General features: G+C 43.4%; 1 long non-coding RNA gene and 1 other non-coding gene across 3 annotated transcripts in view; both read left to right on the plus strand.

Moving 5' to 3' along the window:
* Positions 1-569: 569 nt before the first annotated feature.
* Positions 570-642, plus strand: Trnam-cau (transfer RNA methionine (anticodon CAU)). Its single transcript has one exon. It is a non-coding gene; the product is annotated as a tRNA-Met (tRNA).
* A 1,991-nt stretch (positions 643-2,633) lies between these two features.
* The window catches only part of LOC135111438 (uncharacterized), a 154,960-nt gene continuing 132,593 nt past the window's right edge, over positions 2,634-25,000 (plus strand). For both annotated transcript variants that reach the window (XR_010273737.1, XR_010273738.1), the window contains exon 1: positions 2,634-2,930. This is a non-coding gene — a long non-coding RNA (uncharacterized LOC135111438). The remainder of the gene's footprint in view (positions 2,931-25,000) is intronic.

Here is a 25,000-nt window from a genome sequence, read left to right on the forward strand (position 1 = left end):
TAGTTTCCTGTCTTTGTATTTCTCGGCGGTCAGAGGCGAGTGGTCTTTGTGACAACAACACACAAAGACCGCCCAGCTCTGACTGCCGAGAAATACAAAGGGCATGAGTTTCTGGAAATGGAAGACAAATGTACAGTCTGTGAGCCGCCTCTCTATCCTGGACAGCACGAGAGCAAGCTGAGCTGAACCAATCTTTACGAGCTTTAGGGCTAGAGAAAGTATGTAATATGGCAGTCACCTCTGTCATGCGCCGTGCTCAGAGATGGATCTCTGACACGGAACCATCAGTCATTCCGGGAAAAAATGAGAATAGGCCCATCTCAGGTCCTGATACTCAGCAGACTTGTAAAGCCGGAAGCTACTCCACTTTGATAGACCTAGAGGTGGTACTGGAGAGATAGGACACGAAAAAAAAAAAAAATGTTATAGGAGTTTTACGGAGAGATCAGTTTGACAAAATATGCTGAGAATGCTAGACACATCTTCAAGGTGGTCACGAATGCAGGCAGGATGCTGCACTGATTGCTATACGTCATGTAAATAAAGAAAATAAAGACCCTTAAATCCAAGCCTCGATGGCGCAGTAGGCAGCGCGTGAGTCTCATAATCTCAAGGTCGTGAGTTCGATCCTCACTCGGGGCATAAACTTTTTATGGGGAAGATACGCACATATACAGCTGTGAAGGAAGGACAATGAAAAGTGATAACCAAAGCGGGTGAAGGATGTTAAAATTTCGAAGTATGTGTATTTCAGTGAGGGGAGAATGGATGAGAGTGTGCGCCACTTTGGAGGTCAAGCGCCAAAGAATTTTGCATAGTCGGAGGAGTTAGGGGACATAGGTATGTACACATTGTAAATTAACTTACCGAAAACTTAACAATGACGTGTTAGCTACATAGTGATGAATTCTGAAAAATCAAGAGCATGGGCACGATAGTAAGTTGTATCGTTATGTAGATAGAAGCTTGGATCGAAACTAAGGATAGAAAGACTAAAATGAACAGAAAAGTGTTTGCCGTCAGTGGCCTCAGGCACCTGGATTTTATTGACGGATAGGTGAGGCCTGGAGGACGTGAGGTAGCGTTGTTATGTGGAAGTTACATAGGAAGTGTTAGAGGAGGCATTAAGACACCAGGGCTCTGCAACAGGACAGGCTGGCGTGGTCACTCGAAGCTGTTTTTCTTTTAGTGACTATGATTATAATATCAGAGGCAAGACTGCAGAGATGTTTGCAGCGTGTGTAGTTTTAGTTAATAGCACTAGATGTTGTTTGCAGCGCCCCTTCTTTACCATTGGATGCCTCTCCCTGGAAATGATTTAACTGTGGCTGCAGGTGCCTGATTCCTCCCCGCGCGCGCGCGCGTGTGTGTGTGTGTGTGTGTGTGTGTGTGTGTGTGTGTTAATAACACATTGCACAAGAAATTATCTTTATTATGCAGTTGTTTATTATGACAAACAATAAATGAGGAAGATTTACTTATGATGAGGGTGATGATGATGACGATGAGGTGGTGAATGAGGCGGAGTGAACGACGGTAAATGAGAATATTTTAACTATTTGTATTAGGTTTCAATATTTTGTCGAAAAACACAGTTACTTTCCTTAAGTGTTATCTAAAGAAAAATAACTTTAAAACCTTTACAGCATGAATAAATCATACTGCTTACTGAACCCACTGATGTGCAACCAGTTGATGCTGAAATAACTGAAGCTCCATGCTTATATTCGTTTAACTGCAGACGCCTCGAGTCGCCAGCCATTCATGTCTCTCCCCTGCTTCCAGTGCTCGTACACGTGGGAATTGTGCATCGGCATATCTTGCTGCGAATTGCTGTGATCTGCAGTGAGAAATTAAGGCCTTGTTCTCGCTGCGGACTCTCGTGAGACACTTAAAGGAATACTGAATCCCGTGTGTCATCTGTGCCGTTTCATGGAGTAAATTACTAATAACCTTTCACTAAAATATTATTGTGGGTCACGTGACCTTGTGACATATTCATGACATCACGGTTCAGCCAGCTGTGGCAGCAAGACCCAACTGGGCAGTGCAGCAAGGCTAGCATTGTGTGTGATGAAGCGCTGTGCGCAGATAAGCTTATAGACTCTGTTTAAGAGATCCTTGATAACTACAGCTATCTTTCATCATAAACTCCCTCTCCTCTGTCTGTTTACAGCCTTGATATCTAGTCGCAGTCTGGGCGTTAACACCACAAAAGGATGCAAACTCTCATCCTTCTCATTGCATAACACTCGGGCACGGTCTTTCAGCAACACAACTCAGTAAAACTATCCTCCGGTTTCCAACTCCACGATGTACCTCAGTCTTGAGGACAAGCTCGGATATATTTTGTCAATCAAACTTTTATATGTTCACCGCCGATATTTGTTTTGTCCCTACATAAGTAAGCCTGAGAAGGATATAAAAGATGAACGAAACACACACACACACACACACACACATACACACACAACGTCGTCAAAATTAGAGTTCTGACAAGTATTTCGCTGTTAAGTAACATTGATAACATTCGCGAATGCCTCGTTTAGCTTCACTTTACACTGTGCACCAATCAGCAATCGGCATCACAAGGTCAGTCTCGCAATCACTGGCAAGTCTGTGTATTCTTCCGCCACCCACACACCGGAAAATTAATCCCGCAGTGATCAAATTTACATTCTTACTCGTAATCCTGACTAGCTGGTGGAATTCAAGTCTGCTAATTTTCCTTTGAATTAATATTCATCCAATAAAGCCAAATTCTTTCCATAAAACGAATCAGTATTAATGTCGAATCAAATTTCACGGGTGGGCCGCCAGGGGGCCTGCGGGTACGATGTTGTCACTGGTGTTGTGAGCGTGTGCCGCGGGCTGCTGCACTTCTTCACGCCTGCTGGAGCACCGCGGGAGGAATTAGAAGGTCTTGCTTGGTATGTACTCATTGTTATATACTTGTGCCGCAGGACATGACAGGTTTGAGTGAGCAAGCCCTCAGTGGGTGATGAAGGTGGCGTGTCCTGCCCAGCTGGCTGTAATGGGTAGGCTTGCCTGGCATTGCGGGCTAACCTAGAGAGGTGCGGATGTGTTTCAGAGAGGCATCGAGGAGAACTGGTGAGGGAATGGCATGACACGGGACACTTAGGAGGACGTGACGAAAGAAAATTTGACAGAGGCGTCCCTTGGTCAGCTGGTAGGTGGATGGGAGGCGTCGGTCGGTGGGGCGCTAGGGTGGGAGGCACCGGGTGGGGGCTGGTGATAAGGGAGACCCCGGGTGGGAGGGGCTAGGAGAGGCAGCGGCCGGCTGGGGAGGGGGGATTGGGCGAAGAAGAGATAGCATGTCTGAGGCAATTACTGGGCAGGAATAATGACAATCAAGAGGACGTGGAAATATCAGAGACACACACCAAGACGGAGGGAATAAGGACGGGTATGCAGATTGGAGCGCTTTTAAGTGCTCGCAAATTTATCTTGTTGATTACGTAATAATAGTCGTTGGGTCATTGCCTAGTTCCTTCTCACCATCACAAATGCTCTTGCTCGCTGTACCAATTATTATATTAGACATAATTATCACTTAAATTGGCAAATTTGTGCAAATGTTTGAATTTCTGCCTCCCACTAAAGGAAAAATAACAGGCATTTAAATAAGTGGTTGTTGAATTGGTTACAAGCTTTTATCAGCGGCGACGAGATCCCGCGCTGGCGTAACGAGCACCACGTATCACACAATTATTGGCAGAAAAACCTCTTCGGAATGCTAAGTGAGCCAGCGATCCCCGCACCAACTTGTCTGGCCTCGGGGTGTCAGGAGGCGAGCTGGAGGTGGCGCGGCGGTCTCGATGCAGCAGAAGCAATTGTTAAATGAATAAGTATCGTGTGTACAGGTTATGGTATTTCAGTAATGGGGGAGAGGAACGTGTGGCTGGGCTGAGTGGCCGCTGCGTGGCTGGCGGACTCGGACAGGACGCGGTAATGACAATGTGTGCGAGGAGCAGTGGGGGCAAAAAAACATATTAAGCGCGCTGCTGGCATTACTTTTATAGGACAGACGAGACAGACAAGGCGTGGGTTCATTATTCAGGCTTAATGGGAGCAAGAGAAGTAAAAAGGCGGAACGCATTCGAGAGTGGCAAAGAATATACGATAAAAATGAAGGCACGAAAACTTGTATACGTAGAATTGGAGTTTTTGAGGCGGTTGTTGGCGTCTCTGTTACAAAGTGTTACGTATGTATAATATTTTAATTGAATTTGATCTTCTCGAGTGAAAATAAAAACGAGACTTAGAACGCGATCAGAATTCATTAACTTGAAGAATTAATTAAGCTTATCTAAAAAGAAGAAAAGTATGATGAGGAACATGTAGATTTACTAGCATTACTCTAGTTAGTGGTGCAATTATCATCAAGTGCGCTAGTTTTCCTTCCCTCTTCCCCCTGTTAATTCTTAGGTTAAAAATAAATGCTAAGTGATTATAATTGCATCTAATGTGTGTGTGTGTGTGTGTGTGTGTGTGTGTGTGTGTGTGTGTGTGTTTCTGGGCGTGCGTTGCCTTGATTGCTAATGGTGTAATGGGATGTATTGTTTGCATAAGAGGATAAATATAAGGATACATGCATAGTAAATATTATTCTTAAGGATATCATCGTTTGTGTTCCATTAATGCTAAACTGCCTCAGATTATTAATGAAGCAGAAACACTGGATTTAATTACGAGTACATCTCTCTCTCTCTCTCTCTCTCTCTCTCTCTCTCTCTCTCTCTCTCTCTCTCTCTCTCTCTCTCTCTCTCTCTCTCTCTCTCTCTCTCTCTCTCTCTCTCTCTCTCTCTCTCTCTCTCTCTCTCTCTCTCTCTCTCTCTCTCTCTCTCTCTCTCTCTCTCTCACGACAAGCAAATACCTCCCTATCTTGGGAAACCTGAACTCCTTTTTGGATGTCGGAGCGAAGAAGTGGTGAAGGGAGGGAGACAAAGAGTAACATAATGGTGAGAAGTTTCCCTGTTTTCCTCTCTCCCTCGCCGGGTTGCCGTAATTAGGGAATATTGCGCGAGGGGAAATAAGCCATTTTTCCCCCCCTGGAGTCTCTCGCTGCAGTGATTGTTGTGAAAATTGCGGTTCAAGTTAAGGTAAATGTTGTGTCCAGCGGAGCCCCAGTGTGCTAAGGGGCGGCTGTCAGGTGTTTTGCTCCTGGTAATTAGGGTGATCAAGGCAGGTATACGTGTACGCTACCTCCTCCCCCTCCTCCTCCTCCTTCCACCCCTCTCTCACCTGCCTCAGTATTCGTTCCTCCCCTCCTCGTCCTCCTCCTTCCCCTTCTCATGTTTTTCTCACTCATCACATTTTTCTTCTCTTCTTTTCATTCATGTTTTCTATCCTTGTATCTTTGTTTTTTCTTTATCTTTCTTTTCCTTTCGTTGTTTTCTCTTCTTTCTCTCACTTTTCCTCTTCCTCTCATCTTTCTTTTTCATCGTTTTCTCTTCTCATTTTTTTCCTCTTCCTCTCATCTTCCTCCTCTTATCTTGCCCTCTCCCTACGGTTCTCCTTTATTTCTTCTTTCTTCTTATCATCTCACTTTTTTTATTTCCCTTTTATTCTCTTCCCCCACCTTTCTTCTTATTTTCTTCCCCCTGTCTTTCTTCCTTCCTTCCTCCCCATTCTTTCTTTCCTTCCTTACGTTCTTTCCCCCTTCCTTTGATTTCTTCCTCACATCACCTCTCATCTTTATTTCCCCATTCCCCCTCTCACCTTTCTTTTCGCCTCCTTTCCCACGATATTTCTCCATCTCCTCCTCCCTTATTATCTCTTCCCTACTTTCGTATTCCCTCCTTTTATCATCTTTGTTCCTTCTCACCTCTTCTGTCGTCTTTGTTTTCTTTTGTCCTTCTTTACTTCCTCACTTCATTCCGTCTTTTTAATTTGGGAGTATCTATCTCTCTTTTTTTTCTCTCTCCCTTTATCATTTATCTTCCCCTTCCACTATTCTTATCTGTCTCCTCTCCCTCTCTCTCTCTCTCTCTTTTCGCTCCTCCTTCGTGTTTTGTCGTCTTCCTCTCCTTATTTTTCCTTCTCTTCATGTTTCTTCTTAGTCTTCTTTTCTGTCCCATCATCTTTTCATTACTTTTATCTGACTTTCCATTTCCTTCTACACATCTTCATTTTCCTTTCCTTACCCATCATTACTCCACCTTTTCTCCCATTCTTCCTCCCCGTTCACACTCATCATTTCTCATTCCTCCTCTTATTCCTTCTCTCTTCCACCTTTTTCTCTCTTCCACTTCCCTTCACCTCTCAAGACACAGTAAAGAGGAGTTATGAAATTTGTTTGCTTGAATAGATCTTGTGCATTATTTCTGGCTGTGTGTGTGTGTGTGTGTGTGTGTGTGTGTGTGTGTGTGTGTGTGTGTGTGTGTGTGATAGCCATAACAGTGATAACCCTTCTAGTTTTCTGTACCATTTTTGTGGTAATCGAGTTTATTCATTCATTTTATTCATTTATTTATTTATTTTTAATCTCTGAATGATCTTTACAACACACACACACAACACACTCAACACACACACACACACACACACACACACACACACACACACACACACCACACACACACACAACACACACACACACACACACACACACACACACACACACACACACACACACACACACACACACACACACACACACATATTAAATCCACAATCTACGTCACCTGTACACACACACACACACACACACACACACACACACACACACACACACACACACACACACACACACACACACACACACACACACACAGCTACCTGGGAAAGTGTGTGCATGACTAAGTGCGTGTAGGCTGAAATAATGGCTTGAGACGAGTTAACTGCCCTAGTGTGTAATTAGAGAGTGTCAGAGGAGCGAGTCGAGTGAATATGAGGACGTGCGTGGAAAACATATATTGCCTAAGTATAACGTGTGTGTGTAATAGCAGCGGCAATTTGTTCCGTGCGCAGGAGGAAGGAAAAAAAAATGACTAGTGCAGTTGACAACCGTGATACATTTTCTCCCAAGGGGTAAAAACAACCTTTCCTCTTCCTCCTCCTCCTCCTTCTCCTCCTTGTCTTCCTTCGTCTCCCTTTGTGTACTGACTATAATGGTTGTTTTGTTGCTTTTTTTTTCTCGTTACTTTTTTTTTGTTTGTTCTTCTGATCCGACACGCCAGCTTGAAACTTTCTGGTGGATTATTAACTCTCACTGCAGGCGATGTAAAAAGTTTCAGAGAGAGAGAGAGGAGAGAGAGAGAGAGAGAGAGAGAGAGAGAGAGAGAGAGAGAGAGAGTCAAACACCGGTGCCAGATAACAAACATCACATCAGCAAATTTGTCTTTTCACCACCGGGTAAACAAACAGCGGGAAAATTATACCAGATTTTCACTCACGAACCCGACACCTCACTCTCCTCTCCCTCCCATCACCTCTCCCTCTCACCAACCCAACACCCTCACACTCCCCCATCACCTCTCTCTCTCTCTCTCTCTCTCTCTCTCTCTCTCTCTCTCTCTCTCTCTCTCTCTCTCTCTCTCTCTCTCTCTCTCTCTCTCTCTCTCTCTCTCTCTCTCTCTCTCTCTCTCTCTCTCTCTCTCTCTCTCTCTCTCTCTCTCTCTCTCTCTCTCTCTCTCTCTCTCTCTCTCTCTCTCTCTCTCTCTCTCTCTCTCTCTCTCTCTCTCTCTCTCTCTCTCACCCATTCCATTCCTTCCTTATCCCTTACCTTTTCCTCTAAACACACACAAACACGCCACATAAACACACCGCCTACATCACCTCTAGACACACACACACACACACACACACACACACAACACACATTCTCATTCTCACGTGACTAATGTATTTGTTCACCTTCGTCACTCTTTCCACATTTCGGCAGCTTCGGACGGGCCTAGTGTGATGGTGGTGGTGGCTAGGGGTAGTGGGAGAGGGAGAGAGGGGAGAAGGGAGTTAAGGCTGAAATATTGCAACTGTGACGTATCATATCCGGACGGTGATGAGGCGGCCGGCGTGGCTGTAATGACGGGCAGGTTATTAATTTGAGGTGTATTAAGACGGACAACGCAACCCTCCACCACCACCACCACCACCTCCACCACTACCACGAATACTTGCCATCACCCACCTCCACCGACCGCCACCAGACCACCACCAGTACTGCCATCACCCACCTCCACCACAGCCACCACCACGAGCACTATAAACACCACCACTACCATGATGACCACCACCACCACCACCCATCACCACCACAACTGCTACTAGCGCACTTTCTACCACTACTACTACTACTACTACTACTACTACTACTACTACTACTGCTACAAGACCTACTAAAGAACGAAAACATGAGAGAGAGAGAGAGAGAGAGAGAGAGAGAGAGAGAGAGAGAGAGAGAGAGAGAGAGAGAGAGAGAGAGAGAGAGAGAGAGAGAGAGAGAGAGGAAAAGGAGGAAATGATGAAGGCGGAGGAGCCGAGGAAGCCATTCACAAAACTAAAAAAAAAAAATAAATGAATAAAAATAGAAAAATAAGAGATTGGACAGAATGAAGAGAAGAACACTGAAGAGAAGGGACGAATGAATCTGCCTCCGAAAGAACGTTATAGAAGAAAAAGAACGTTGAGATGAACGCATAAACTTTTAAGGAGAAAAGGAAACGACGTAACAGCAAAACAGAAAGACTTGATTAAAAAGAAAAGACCGAACGAGGAGGAGGAGGAGGAGGAGGAGGAGGAGGTGATAAATCAGCCAAATTGAGGAACAGTAATGGTTCTGATGATCCTGAGAAGCGCCACCTGGACTTGAATGAGGCATTGAAGGGAGGAGGAAAGGATGGATGAAGGGAGGGAGGGAAGGAAGGGAAGGTAAAGAGAGAGAGAGAGAGAGAGAGAGAGACAGAGAGGGGTGCGTAACGTAAGGGCGACGGAAAGACATGAGGGTTAGTGGGAGAAAGTGACACCAGGGGAGGAACTGTGGACACTGGTAAAAGAAGAGAAGGGAGAGGGAAACTAAAGACGAGTGAGAGAAGTAGTAGTAGGAGTAGTAATAGTAGTAGTAGTAGTAGTAGTGGGAAGGAGAGGGAGGAGGAGGAGGAGGAGGAGGAGGAATTCGAAGAGGAATACAAAGGACAGCCAAACAGCAATGGACCTTTAGGAAGAAGATGGGAAGGAGGAGAAAGAGTAGAAATAGGAACAGGAGGAGGAGGAGGAGGAGAAAGTAGGAGGAGGATAAAAACTGATATGAATAAGAAACAAGACAGATTTTTCTTTGCGCAAATTAAAAGAAATGAGAGTAATGAAACCGAGTATTTCTTAAGCAAAAGTGAGAATAAGAATTTATCTAAACGTGAGGGAAGATAAATTGAAATTACTGTGATGAAGAAATAATTCAGCTCTGAGGAGGAACAAGAATGAATTAAAAGCGAAGAAATTACGTTTGGAGGGTGTGAAATATGAAAGCTTGTCGTATAAAGGCGAATATAATTGTGTTGTTTGTAAAAGCTTCAAGGGAAGGAAAGAAGAATGGAGGAAGGCAAGAAGGGGAGGAAGAATAAAGAAATGGAAGGAAAGAAAGAGGTTAGGGAGAAATAAAGGAAGACGGATGAAAGGAGGGAACGAAGAGAAAAGCTTATGTAAAAGAATCATACAAAGAAGTCTTCATTAGTCTATGAATGCAGTAATAAAAACTTGCTCTTCTTCATTACTTAACTTAATTCTCAATATTATTTTCCTCTAATCATTTCCCTTTCCCACTTTTCTCTCCCTCTACTTCCCATTTCTTCCTTCCATCACTTCCTGTCTTCTCTTTCACTCTTAACCATCTCTTAGCACCTCCGCACTCCTCCCTCCCTCTCTCCTCCTCTTCCTATCTCACCTTCAACTCATCCTTTTTTCTTCTAATCGCCTTTTCATCCATCTCTCAATCCATCCTTACTGTTACCATCGCAGCCCATCCATCCATTCCCCCTCCCTCTCTTCCTTCCATTTCTCTCCCTTTTTCTCTATGCCTCCATCCTATTCCTCTCCCTACTTCCCCTTCCCTTTCTCTCCCTTCCCTCAAACCCTTCATTCCTTATACCCTCCCTCTCTTCCCTTTTCATTTCTCTTCCTTTCCAACGCTTCATTCCTTTTTCCCTCCCACCCTTCCCTTTCTCCCATTTCTCTCTAATCCTTCATTCCGTTTCCCCCTCTTCCTTAAATTTTTATCCCTTCTCTCCAACTCTTCATTTCTTTCTTTTCCTCTTCGCTACCATTTCTCTCCCTTTCCTCCAACGCTTCATTCCTTTTCCCTCCCTCTCTTCCCTACCATTTCTCTCCCTTGCCTCCATCTTTCCGTTCATTCCTCCTCCCTCTCTTCCCTTCCCTCCACACCTCCGTCCATTCGCCCTTCCTATCCTCCTTCCATTTCTCTCCCCTCCAACCTTCCATTCCCTCCCCCTCCGTACACAGGTTGAGGTTGGCCAGAAGGAAGTAAGATCAGACGGAAATCAATGAATGTCTCTCTTTTCTCTCAATTAAGAACAGACGTCTCTCGCCCACACCGTCATTAGCAGGCGCCTGGCCCGGATCTCAACCACCACCACCGCCACCACTACTACAGCTACCACTGCCACCATCATTCGCATTACCTCGTGCTCTCAAGACACCCTCGACACCCTTCATTACTCTCACCCTTCCTCTCACCCTTCCTCTCACTCTTCCTACTTTTACTTAAAATTCGATTGTTAGGTTAGGTTAGACTCATGAAGGTTAATTTGGTAATGTTTGTTGTTTCTTTAAGTTAGGTTAGATTATCTTGAATTCGTAATAGTAAGTAGTAGTAATGTGTTGATGTTTCCTTGTGTTAGGTTAGGTTAGGTTAGGGTAGACTCATAAAGATTAATGATCTCTTAGTTTGTTGTTCCTTTGTGTTTCTTTGCGTCTGTTTCATTCTTTGGTTCTCTATTTACTTCATTGTTTTTATTATCTTTCCTCCACCTCGCTCCTCATCCATCTTTAGCTCTCCTTGTCTCTGTTTTCTTTCTTTTTCTTTTTTCTCTCTCATTCTTCTCTATCGTCCGCCCTCTAATCTCTCTCTCTCTCTCTCTCTCTCTCTCTCTCTCTCTCTCTCTCTCTCTCTCTCTCTCTCTCTCTCTCTCTCTCTCTCTCTCTCTCTCTCTCTCTCTCTCTCTCTCTCTCTCTCTCTCCCCCCATATATTACCCCAATTTTCCCCTTCCACGTATCATCTCCCCCATTTTTCTTCTTCCTTCATTTCTCACTTCCCTTACCATAAGTCACCATTAAGTAGTTACCTCCTGTTCACCGTGGACGTTTTCCCTCCTCCTCCTCCTCCTCCTCCTCCTCCTCCTCCTCCTCCTCCTCCTCCTCCTCCTCCTCCTCCTAAATCTGTAGTAGGCATAGAGTCTGTCCGCCCTTCCTGTCCACTTCTCTCTCTCTCTCTGTGTGTGTGTGTGTGTGTGTGTGTGTGTGTGTGTGTGTGTGTGTGTGTGACGATGACAGCTACACTTTTGCGTCATTGATTTCGTTCACGTCATATTTTATCCTTTTTTTTATCCGTTATTCAGTGAGTTTGTTGGATTTCCTAGCTATTCGTTAATAAATTAATAAAAATACTGTGTCTCCCCTGTGTACTTCTTCCGGCTCGCTCTCTCTCTCTCTCTCTCTCTCTCTCTCTCTCTCTCTCTCTCTCTCTCTCTCTCTCTCTCTCTCTCTCTCTCTCTCTTTTCCCTCTAATCTCCTCTCTTCTCGCCTTTTTCCCCCTCTCTTTCCCCACCACACCTTTCAAATTCCCTCCTCCTCCTCCCCTTGTCCCCTCCTGCCACCTCCCTTCCTCTTCTCCCATCTCTCCCTCTCCCTCCCCCTTTCCTCCGTCACCTGTGCAGTGTGTGGGTGGTCGTGAAGCAGCGGGTGTGGCGCTCAGATAAGCTACCAAGAAATGCCAATCACCTTTAATTGGGCGAGGCTGCAGTGAATTACGTGAGAGAGAGAGAGAGAGAGAGAGAGAGAGAGAGAGAGAGAGAGAGAGAGAGAGAGAGAGAGAGAGAGAGAGAGAGAGAGAGAGAGAGAGGATATAGTTAGTGCAGTATTTCAGTGTTCGTTGCGGTATGACGTGATTTGAAATAGTGGAATGTTTAAATAGTGAAGGGAAAGGTGATTAATCTATAAACTGTAACAACTCCATCACACAAAGGCTGTAATGGAGGAATAAAAAAATAAAAAAAGGATACTTAAAAAAATGTAAATGTAAATATGGAATGATTCTTGAAAATTACTTCTTTGATTTTGATTCGGTTCCTCCAAGTGGCGCTAACGTTCTGCTGCAACGAAAAAGTAAAAAAATCCGTTGCACTCCACATTACCTTGAAAAGTGTGCTATTACGCGGCTGCCTAAGTGTCCTTCCAAGTGATTTAGTGGATGATTGAATAAATTATTTTAATGGGGATGCAATTAAGACAAAATAAGCCATACTGAACTTGTGTGTGTGTTTGTGTGTGTATGTATGCGCGTACTGGCAGATACAACACACACACACACACACACACACACACACACACACACACACACACACACACACACACACACACACACACACACACACACACACACACAATAGCATTAATTAATAGTGACCGTGTTTGCCTGGTGGTGTCCTTGTATGGAAAAAAAAACGTGTGATTGTGTGGTAACAGTGACGACACTCAGCATGGCGACGCCCTTGATGGTGACGCAGGAGGAAACACCTTGGAAGTGGACAAATATTCCATCATTGAGGGACCGGAGGCAGACGTGGCGTGGCGTGGCTGGACTGTGGGGGGGCGGGCAATGGGGGGACGGCAGGGCGGGGTGGGGTAGTGAAGTATACGAGTATCTGGTTGAGGGTGGGTGGGTTGTCCAGGAAATACGGTGACGAGAAGGAAGGTGCAGATATGTATCGTAATGCCCTTGGTTCCTGTGGCGCCGTGGTGGTGGTGGTGGGTGGGTGGGTCAGGCAGCAGCAGGGCACCACACCCTCAGCGCTGCCAGCCGTGCAGGTGACGGTGGGAGTGAGCGACGCGTGCAAGGTGACGTGTTCCTGTGAGTGTCGAGGAGATGGATGTTGATTGCTATTCATTACACTGGAGTGCTTGGCTTGACACCATAATCCGTTCCAAAAATCACCGTCGGAAGCAAACAGAAAGAAAAAAAAAGTGGAGAGGCGGATGACAAGATAAGGAAATTCAATTAACATCGTCATATAGAACTGCAGTATAACGATTATAAACAATGTCTTTTACCCCACACAGCATAACATAGATTTTAACATTAGCAGATGTACCAACAAAGTTACAGAAATATACATTTTGTTTTCGCCCAAATGAAGAGATGATTGTTTGACAAGTCACCTGTCGTGAGCAAAACAAAGAAATGGACTATTTTGTGGTCGGTTAGTGCGTTGGTTGTGTAGATTCTCTCTCTCTCTCTCTCTCTCTCTCTCTCTCTCTCTCTCTCTCTCTCTCTCTCTCTCTCTCTCTCTCTCTCTCTCTCTCTGTTGTAGTTAGGTACTCTTAATTTTTCATCCGAATAATGAAGCTGATGATGATAATAATAATAATGATAATGATAATGATAATGATAATAATAATAATAATAATAATAATGGTAATAATTAATACAAAAATAATGATAATAATGGTAATAATGATAAAAATAATGAAAATAATAATAATAATATGATGATAATAGCAACGACAACATCAACAACAACAACAACAACAGCAACAACAACAACAACAACAACAACAACAACAACAACAACAACAACAACACTACCACCACCAACAACAACAACAGCAACAGAAACATCAACAACCAACACTACCACCACCACCATTAAACAATAGGAACACCAACAAACAAAAAACACCACCACCACCACCACCACCACCACCACCACCAACAACAACAACAACAACAACAAAACCACCACAACAACAGAACAAAACTTTTCTCACAGTCTCAACTGAAACAAGAAAACAAATCGAGTCGAGTGTCTCATTTCCCGCCAAAACAGGTTTAACTTTTTTTCCTCCCAGCTATCGTGCAACATCTAAATTTTTTCCTCTCCCTCTTTTCGCGTCTAAACTACATAACGAACAGGGCTACTTGGTGTTTTAATGAAGCACCGCCATTACTTAACGCGATAGACAAAGGTGTGGCGCCTCGAAGGGGCCACAAATGTCCCTCACACACTGTTAAAAGCTATTAGGGCATCGTTTATGTTCGTCTTCTAACACCTGTGCGTAATAATTATTGTCCCTGTGTATTATGGTGTTTCTTCATTGTTTTTTTTTTCGTCTTCGTTTTTATCGGGTCTTTTTCTTCGTTTGATTCTGTTTCTTGTGTTACTTTCTCTTCGTCGCCTCCCTTCATTGTTATTATCTTTTCCTTCTTTCTTGATCTCTCTTTTTTCTTCTTTAGTTCCTTCCCTTTGTTCCCTTTATGCGTCTCTTTGTTTCCATAGATCTCTTCTTTTTTCCATGTATTCGTTTTTTTCCCTCAATATATTTTTTTCCTCCTTCCAGTTTTCTCCGTGCTATCTCCATCCATTCCTCTTCCAACTTTTCCTTATATTTTCTTTCTCCCTCTCAATTCAGTCCTCTTTCCTGTGTCTCATCTTCTTCCCCTCCCACAAAATCTCCTTTTTCTTTATTTTCCTTCTTCTCCCTTTCCCCCTTTCCGTTCATTCCGCTCATCTTTTAACCATCCCTCAATTTTTCTATCATCCTCTTCCTCATCTCCCTCTCTCTCCTCTTTCACTCTTTCCCCTTTCCTTCACATCTTCCCTCCTATTCTCATTTCCCTCCTGTCACCATTTCCTCCACCTCCTTTCCCTCCCTTTCCTTCATCAGCACCCTTCCCTCAAGTCTTCCTTCCTTCACCTCCATCCACCCTTCATACGCTTCCCCCATCCCCTCTCCTCCCCCTTCCCCTTTCCCTTCCCACCTGAGTCATACCTGCCGCTGCTGATCAAGTTAATTACGTGGATCAATTTTTATATCGTGATTGTAACCGATTACCCGTGGAAATTTCCTTTAATTAGCCAATTTAGTCATCAGATTTTTACAGCAGATGGGTAAATGGTCTTCAAATATGATAAATAAGACGTGGGTGCTCCTTGGCTTTCACTCCAGTTCTTACTCTATATTACGTACTGTGAAGGTTTGTCTGTTGATTTATCTTTTTGTATTTTTTGTCTCGTTTGTATATTTTTTTATGTGAGTTTTTTTTTGTGTATGTTTTTTTCATTAATACAGTCTTTTTTGTTTGTCTTTTATTGGAGTATTTTCCTGATTTGTTTTTTTTTCCTGATTTTCTAGTTGGCTTTTTTATTTGTTTCATCTTGATATTTATTTTATTTACGTATTTTGTGTCTCTTCTCTGTCTTTTATTGGCAGTGTTTTGTGTTTGTTTTGCTTTTTTTCTATTCTATTGATTTATTTTCCTTTTTGCTGCTGTAATTCATGTTTATCTTTTGCATCTGTCTTTCTCATAGTGATGTGTGTGTGTGTGTGTGTGTGTGTGTGTGTGTGTGTGTGTGTGTGTGTGTGTGTGTGTGTGTGTGTGTGTGTGTGTGTGTGTGTGTGTGTGTGTGTGTGTGTGTGTGCTTTGTCTCACGCATCTGTGTTGAGTATCATTACGGTAACTCTACATGTGAGGGTTATAGTAATCTCTCTCTCTCTCTCTCTCTCTCTCTCTCTCTCTCTCTCTCTCTCTCTCTCTCTCTCTCTCTCTCTCTCTCTCTCTCTCTCTCTCTCTCTCTCTCTCTCTCTCTCTCTCTCTCTCTCTCTCTCTATCTATCTATCTATCTATCTCCGGTTCATCTGGTCTTTTAATTTTCATTCCTCTCGCTCATTAAAATAATGCACTTCCGGGTAACACGCTTCATTAGCTGCGCCGGAAGCTCCTCATTCTGTTGCAGGTTGACAGACAGACGGAGACAGAAACACAGACATGCAGATAGGAAGACACACAGACAAACAGACAGACAGACAGGCAGAAAGAAAGACAGACAGATGGACAGACTGACAGACAAACAGACATACTTAGACCAATAGACAGGTAATATCACTTGTTCCTCCTCTCCTCCTTCCCCGCCCTTCCTCATGTCACTCCCTCCCTCCCTCACATCAGTCTTCCCTTCGTCACTCCCTCCCTGGCAGCCCCTCGTTCGCCTCCCTGCACGGCGACTCACTGCTACCTTAACGTGCCTGCTGGTTCCTTCAGTCTGGTGATGCAATAAGAGACGAGTGACGAAGGTTAGGAAGTTATGAGATACATACATACATGCATAAACCATTGAATATAACAATGAAAACACACACACACACACACACACACACACACACACACACACACACACACACACACACACACATATGCTGCTAATGAAATCTAAATAAATGAATATCTTCTATTTTCTCAAGTGATATTTAATACCCATTACCACAGGAATTAACTTCTTTTTAGGGGAGGAACCAAACCACCTGAGCCAATTACCTTCACGCTAATTATCCTGCTCTTGACCACCCTTGCTGCTCCTTACTTCGCCTCGCCTCGCCCATACTGCGCCATCACCCATCACCGAGCCACGCCTCATCTAAGACAGGTTTTACATTATCCCTGCATTTTTTACCGCCATCATTTTCAGCCATATCAGCGCCTCATTATCAGCTATTCGTTCATGAGCGCTTCCGTCCAGACGCCTTTCATTTTCATATCCTCTCTTGTAATCTCTTTCCTCTTAATCGACGGTAAGCTAAGTGTGGAAATGATTGGCTGAAGCGTGGCATTAACTTTATCATCAGGTGCGTGATTGGGTGGTGACGGAAGGAGTGGTGGTGGGGGGATGAGTTGATGAGGTGTGTGCTGCCCTTGAGGAACCTTATCGTGGGTGGGGAGTGTTGGAAAGTGGCGGTGACTCATGAAGTGTGAGGAAGGCTTGGCAAGGTGTGGCGCAGTGACGAGATGTGTAAGCTGTTTGTGGGATAGTGAGTAGTGTGAAGCTCTCTTTCTTGTCTTCCTCCTCCTCCTCCTTCTTCTTCTTCTTCCTTCTCCTCTTCTTCTTCCTCTTTCTCTCTTCCATTTTCTTGTTCTTGTTTTTCTTTTTATTGTTTTTGTTCTCTTCCTTTTCCTCCTCCTCCTACTCTTTCTCTTCCATTTTTCTTGTTCTTGTTTTTTGCGCTTGTTCTTTTCTTCTTTTTATTGTTTTTTGTTCTCTTCCTCCTCCTCCTCCTCCTCCTCCTCCTCCTCCTTCCTTTCACCAACAAACATCATCTTCCCATTTCTGTCGTTTCTCTTCCTTTATTACTCTCTCTCTCTCTCTCTCTCTCTTTCTCCTTTATTTTCCCTACATCTTGCCACTCCCATTCCTACACCTTTTCTTCTCATCTTTTTTACTTTACCTCTTTTCTTCTATTTCATTTCCTTTCTTCATCCTATTGTTTCTTCTCTTCTCTCTACGTTGCTCGCTTCTTTCTCTTCCTCCCATCATCTTTCTTTCTCACTCCTCCTGTCCTTCCTCTCTTTCTATCCTTTTATCGCTCCTCCCCCCAGTTATCTCCATCTCCTCCAGTTCCCATTACTTCTTCCCCTCTCTTTCTCTCTCTTCTTCCTTCACTCCGTCCCTTATCTCCTTTTCTTCCTTCTCTTCCTATCTTTCTCCCCTACATTTTTCTCTCCTCTCCTCCCCTTGTCTTCTCCTCCCTCTCATTCCTCGAACTCCTTCCCTCCCTTGCATTCCCCTCCTCCCCCCGCACTCCTCTCCCCTTTACTCTCCTCCACTCTCCCCTCCCCAGTCTTCCCCTCCCTAATACAGGTAGCGCTTCCCTAATTCCATCTCCCTCCCCACTTTATCCTAAATAGGCGAATCTCTCCCCCAGCCCCCTTCTCCCCTTCCTCTCTCCCTCCTCTGCCCCAACCAGTACATTCCTGTTCCGGGGAGAGGAGGGGGGTGGAGGAGAAGGAGAAGCGTCTGGAAGGAAGAAGTAGAGGAGACGGGAGGATGGATGGATGAAAATACAAAAATGAGAGAGAGAGAGAGAGAGAGAGAGAGAGAGAGAGAGAGAGAGAGAGAGAGAGAGAGAGAGAGAGAGAGAGAGAGAGAGAGAGAGTAAAAGAAAAATAATCGAAAAAAAGGTACAGTAGAGACGTGGAAAGGAGAGAGAGAGAGAGAGAGAGAGAGAGAGAGAGAGAGAGAGAGAGAGAGAGAGAGAGAGAGAGAGAGAGAGAGAGAGAGAGAGAGAGGGGGGGGGAGGACAAACATACCTTCAGCATACCACGGGCGCTGAGGTGACGCGTTAGAAGCCCTATTAGAATATTTTAAGTGTCTCCAACCTGCTAGACAGTACTCGTTAACATTCCCGACCAGGTGATCACTTATTCGCCCACGAGGGAGGCGCCGAAGGAGGTGGTGATGGTGGTGATGGAAGCGGTGGTGGTGGTGGAGGTCTTGGTGGTGGTGGTGAGGATGGACATGATGTGGAGGTAGTAATGGTGGTAGTGGTGGTGATGTGGTGATAATGTGGATGGGGTTAGTAGACGTGGTGATGGTGGTGGTGGTGGTAGTGGTGGTGATAGTGATGGAGGTAGAAGCTTTTTAAGTATAGTGATAGGAAAAATGAGCAGGTGGTAATAGAAATAGAAGTAATAGTAGTGGTAGTAGTAGTAGTAGAAGTGGCAGCTGTAGTGATAGTAGAAGTAGTAATAGTAGTGGTGGTAATAATTGCAGCAGGTCCTTGGTAACGAGAATTAGCGACTGTAATGTATATATATATTTTTTTCTTTTACGTTGAAACAATTAATGAAAATGTATATTGCTGTTGTTTATAGTACGTATACGTTTTCTTTTCTGATCAGGACGTCAGGTCAGCCTTCCCTGTACTGAGCAAAGTGAGAAAGACGAGACGTGTTGATGTGTAAGATAATGAAGTTAGCGTGAGAGAAATTAGTGTTAGGGTGAGTAGACGACAAAAGAGGATGAGATTAAAAAAAAAAAGTTAGGAGAATTACCATCCGGATAGACCAGAGAGAGAGAGAGAGAGAGAGAGAGAGAGAGAGAGAGAGAGAGAGAGAGAGAGAGTGCAACGGTGGTCCACGTCACATACATTGTAATCCCGAAGCTAAACTGCTAAATGAAGCCCAATTAGGTTCAGATTAATATAGAATGAGGCTGTATACTTGATAATTACTGGTAATGGGAGAGAGAATTTATAGCGACAGCCTCGGTGCTGCTTGTGTGTGTGTGTGTGTGTGTGTGTGTGTGTGTGTGTGTGTGTGTGTGTGTGTGTGTGTGTGTGTGTGTACGTAACGGCCAACATATGTATTTATTCATGTCATTATTTGTGCCAATTTGTGTTTTACGTGAAAAATCAGCCACGTTAATGAAAATAATCATGGTGTGTGTGTGTGTGTGTGTGTGTGTGTGTGTGTGTGTGTGTGTTTGCTGAGTATTTGCTGTAGACATGCAACACACACACACACACACACACACACACACACACACACACACACACACACACACACACACACACGTGTTTCATATCACATAAATGGTTCAGTTTTAAGAATTATTAATCAGTTGCAAATATGCATACCAATAAATAAATGAATAGATAAGTAGATGAATAAATGAATATTTAAATTAATGAGCGTTTAACATAAATGCATAAGTAGTAGAATAAATACTCACAGAAAATAGATTTAGGCAAGCTCACTAAGCGTCACGAGATTAAATTCTTATAAAGTAAAGAAAGATAAAGTAAGATATAATTATTAAAGAAAGATCAACATAGAAATATAAGTAAGACAAGTTAACAAGAGTAGCGAACTGAATTAAGGTAACGGTTATCATAGCAAGGTCAGAAGTGTGAATAACATCAAATATCTAATAAGTCAAGTTGGGTAGCAAGATTCAAAGAGTCAGGGAAGGATACTCAATATTCATCAGCTTGTGAGTATTAGAAACAAATCGGCTATTCAGGAAGTCGTGGTCTAATTTTCGTTTTAAATGATCCGCGACCATCTGTGAGATTTTATAGTTTGGTTATTTATTTATTTTTTTTTTATTGTTTTATGCTTATGAAGATTTTCCTGATTTGTATTTGAGTGATTTCTTTTACTGTTTTCCTTCTTCAAGTTTGTTTGTTTGTTTATTTATTTATTTTTTTCTCTTACTACACTGTATCTGGGTCCTTTATTTCCTCTCCTTCTCTCTTCCTCCTTCGTATCCTTCATTCCTATGCTCTTTCCCTCTTTTATTAACCCACTCCTTTCCTTCTCTCTGCTTTACCTCCCTCAATCCTTTCCTCTTCCCTTCCTTCACATTCCCTTTACCTCTCTCCCTCACTTCCTTTTTAATTTCCTTCATTACCTTCCTGTTTCCCTCGTTCCCTTTCCCATTCTCCTTCTCTTCCTTACTCCCTCCTTTACTTTATTCTATTCCTTCCTCTCATTCCCTTCCTTTTCTTCCACCCTCCCTTCATTTCCCCATTCCATCCCCAGCTCCCTTAACCCCTCCCCGCACTTCCTCGGTCTCATCCAACCTTCCCATAATAATAAGCAAATAAAAGATCCTATCGCTTAGTATGGTGGAATAGAACAGGTTTTTTGAATTTCCTCAGTCCTTCACCTTTTGTAACTGGATCTTGAAATAGCTGGACACGATAACTAACAGCTGTGATTTGTAAAAGAACTCGTGGTGTAGAAAGTAGATCAATTTCAACCTATTAATGATTTGGAGTTTATTTTTATTCTATTTTTTTTTTTTACCAGTGTTCATTCGTTTTAATTGTAAGTAATCATGTCTTTTTTATTTGAACGCCTTTTTTTAATGTTTTTTCACGTTTAAGGTTTGATAATTTGGTGTTATTAATTATTATGGCGTTTCTCTTAAAGATATGCCTCTCCTGTGTGTATTGTGGCCCACTTACGTTGTGTGTGTGTGTGTGTGTGTGTGTGTGTGTGTGTGTGTGTGTGTGTGTGTGTGTGTGTGTGTGTGTGTGTGTGTGTGTGTGTGTGTGTGTGTGTGTGTGTGTGTGTGTGTGTGTGTGTGTTTGGCGCCGCTCACACGTTTCCGTCCCACCGTTGATAAATAATAAGATCTACCGATACTTAATTTTTTTTTCTTTTCACACAAATGTATTACAACACGAATGAGCTACATATTTTGGTTAATTTTTCTTCCTGTCTCTTATTCTTCTTCCTCCTTACCTCCCTCCTGTCCTTCCTTCCTTCCTCCCTCTTTCTTCCTCACGCGTTCCTTCCTTCATTCCTTCCTTCCTTCCTTCCTTTCTTCCTTCCTCCCTCTTTATTTCTCACGCGTTCCTTCCTTCATTCCTTCCTTCCTTCCTTCCTTCCTTCCTTCCTTCCTTCCTTCCTTCCTTCCTTCCTTCCTTCCTTCCTTCCTTCCTTCCTTCCTTCCTTTTAATCTCCTTACTTTCCTTTAAATCCTTTCTTACCTCTTTCCTTTCTCCTTGCATTAATTCCTTCCTACTCTCTTATTCTCCTATTTCTCCCTTTCCCCTTCCTTCCTTCCCCCCTCATTGTGGTGAAAATGGACTCGTTTGATTTTTTTCTCTCAACTGTCTTCTCTCTTCTCTCTCGACTATTCTCTCTCTTTAACTCTCTCTTTAATTTTTTAGTACAAAGGTGCATCTACTGTGACCGTTGCCAAAAAAATACGCTTTCTTTAGTGTATACAAATGTTTATTCTAGTATTTTGTTCACCCTCTTCGTTTTTCTTCCCATTCTTTTCACGTATCTTCTTCACTTTACCTAGTTACAAGTTGGACATACATCTTAACTGACGAAAAAAAAAAAATCAATATATTTGGTAAAAAATGGATAGATAAAGTAAATGGATAAATAAAACAAGCTTAGATTCAAGTTAACAAAATTTACACACACACACACACACACACACACACACACACACACACACACACACACACACACACACACACACACACACACACACACACACACACACACACACACACACACACACACACACACACACACACACACACACACACACACACACACACACACACACACACACACACACACACAAATTACTTTCACTATCATTTCTCTCACCCTTCACTTCATTTTCCTTTGTTCCCTTCCTCTCAGGCACTTACCTTTCACTTATAACACAGACCAACACTACCCAGTCCAAACAAACCCACGCAGATCCACCCACGCAAATACCTGCGATATTATTTTCTTGCCTTCCCTTCACCCATCTCCCTTCACTGTTATTTTTTCACCCTTCACTTCGTTTTCCTTTGTTCTCGTCCTCTCAGACACACTTCTCTTATTTACGGCACAGTGCCACATTAACAAAGCAAATCCCTGCAGAATCACCAAAGTAAACACCTACAAGTGCCTTCCTTTTATGTATTTTCCTTTCATTTACAACACAGACCAACATTACTCTTTACAAAAAAAAAAAAAAAAAAAAAAAATAGATAAATAAAAAAAAACAGATCCTCGCAGAACAACACAAGCAAACATCTACAAGTGCATTTTTTTGCCTTCATCTCATATATTTTCCCCTTCATTTACAACAGAGCACTACATTATCCTTTACGAAAACAAACTCCCACATAACCACACAAACAAACAAGTGTACTTCTCGCCTTCCTTTAATACATTCCCCTTTCACTAACAGCACAAACCCACATATACTACATAAACCATTCTACAAAAAAAAAAAAGAAAACCAACTGAGAACCACAAGCAAACACGTACAGGAATAATTGATACCTTCCTGCCGTGTATTTTCCCTCCATTTATAACACAAAGTACAACATTACACCCCACTACACTTTACAAAAAAACAAACGCACTGAGAACCACCAAGCAAACACGTGCAGGACTAACCAAACAAAGGCGTATTCTTCCCCCTGTAAAACAATCAGAGGTCACCACTTGCAGACGCCGCCGGAGACAGGGAACGGAGAGAGGGAGAGAGAGATTCATTAGGGTATAAATCTTGGTAATGCGGCGAGACCTGCACTGCGCTGTCTTAATGTGGGTGGCGCAGAAGGGGCGCAGGGGAGACTGGGACAAGGTGGGAGAAGTTGTGGTTGAACGTAGTGAGGGGGTGGGGGGATGAATTTCTGTGGTGAGGTAGTGTGGCTTAGGTTTAATTTGATTGTTATTGTTATTGTTAGAGTGTTTGTTGTTGAAGGGATATTTGTGTATGTGTGAGAGAGAGAGAGAGAGAGAGAGAGAGAGAGAGAGAGAGAGAGAGAGAGAGAGAGAGAGAGAGAGAGAGAGAGAGAGAGAGGGAGGGGATGGATACAAGATGATTAGGAGATTTTAGTGAGAGAAAGGAACTATAAAGGATAACAACAGGAAGGAAAGAAGGAAGAAAGGAAGAAGAAATGAAGAAAAGAAGAGGAGGAAGAAGTGGAGGAGAAGGAGGAGAAGGAAAAGAAAAAAAGAGAAGGAGGAAGAAGAAGACAAAGAGGGAAAAAAGATAAGAAACAACAAAGAACAGAACAAGTGAAAAGAAAGACAGAATACCAGAGAGAGAGAGAGAGAGAGAGAGAGAGAGAGAGAGAGAGAGAGAGAGAGAGAGAGAGAGAGAGAGAGAGAGAGAGAGAGAGCAACAAAGGCCTATTAGACTGAGGCCACAATTTAGTCTGATAGTGAATTAACTCCGTGTGTGGTGTTAATAATAGTTATTTCCCCCGCTGCGGGACCCTGGACACCCCGGAGATGATTTAGGGGCGCCGGGGGGTGGGGGGAACACGTGGGGTTGGGACTGAGAGACGAAGGAGGAGAGGGGAGGTGGTAAGGTGGGAGAGGATGGGAAGAAGGAATAGAGGAGAGGTGGAGGAAAGGAGTACATGGGGAGTGGGGACTGAGAGAGAGAGAGGAGAGGGGAGGTGGAGGAAGGTAAGGTGGGAGAGAATGGAGAGGAAAAGTAGAGGGGAGGTGGAGGAAGAGAGCTCAAAGGGAAGGAAGACTGAGGGATGAGGGAGAGGGGAGGTGGAGGAAGGTAAGGTGGGAGGTGACGGGAAGGAAAAGGAAGGGAAGGGAAAGGAGAGATGGGGAGAGAGAGAGAGAGAGAGAGAGAGAGAGAGAGAGAGAGAGAGAGAGAGAGAGAGAGAGAGAGAGAGAGAGAGAGAGAGAGAGAGAGATTGAATTTTATTGGTATTTTAATTGTAAGTAATAAAAAAAAGAGCAATTAATATAAATAGCCAGAAATTATATTAACGAGACTCGTAAAATGTTTGAAATATAAAATATTATTGATGCCAAATCCGCAAGCCAAGATGTTTATTGTTGTTGTTGTTGTTGTTGTTGTTGTTGTTGTTGTTGTGGCTGCTGTTCCTCCTCCTCCTCCTCCTCCATCATCATCATCATCATCATCATTGTCATCATCATCATCATTGTCATCATCATCATCAGTGTCATCATCACCCAGGGAATGAACAGGTCAGAGGACAGTCAACTGTCACAGGTGACCTCTTCGTCAGGTGGGGGTCGTAATGAGGTTTGTATCACCACCTGTATAACCTCACTGCACCATCACCACTCCCATTCCTTCCTTACTGCACCATCACTACTTCCATCACTTCCTTCCTTACCATCACCCTTCTCTTTCCTCCTTCACTCCATTATCACCATTTCTTTTCCTTTCGTAACCCCTCCCATCCCTTTCTTACTCCCTCCTCACTCCTCTCATCCCCTCCTTACTGTACCATCACTCCTCTTATCCCTTCCTTACAGCATCCTCACCCCTCCCATCCTGTCCTTACTCCCTCCTCTCCTCTCTTATTTCTTCCTCATATATGCTTCTCATTTTTGTTTTTCTTTTCACTTGACTTTTATTTCACCTTCACTCCAAAGCTTTCACCATTCCTGGATTTGAACACCACTATCTTCACCCCTGTCACCCTGCTACCTCTCCATCATCT

Source organism: Scylla paramamosain, chromosome 22 (genome assembly GCF_035594125.1).
Source record: "Scylla paramamosain isolate STU-SP2022 chromosome 22, ASM3559412v1, whole genome shotgun sequence".
Lineage (NCBI taxonomy): Eukaryota > Metazoa > Arthropoda > Malacostraca > Decapoda > Portunidae > Scylla > Scylla paramamosain.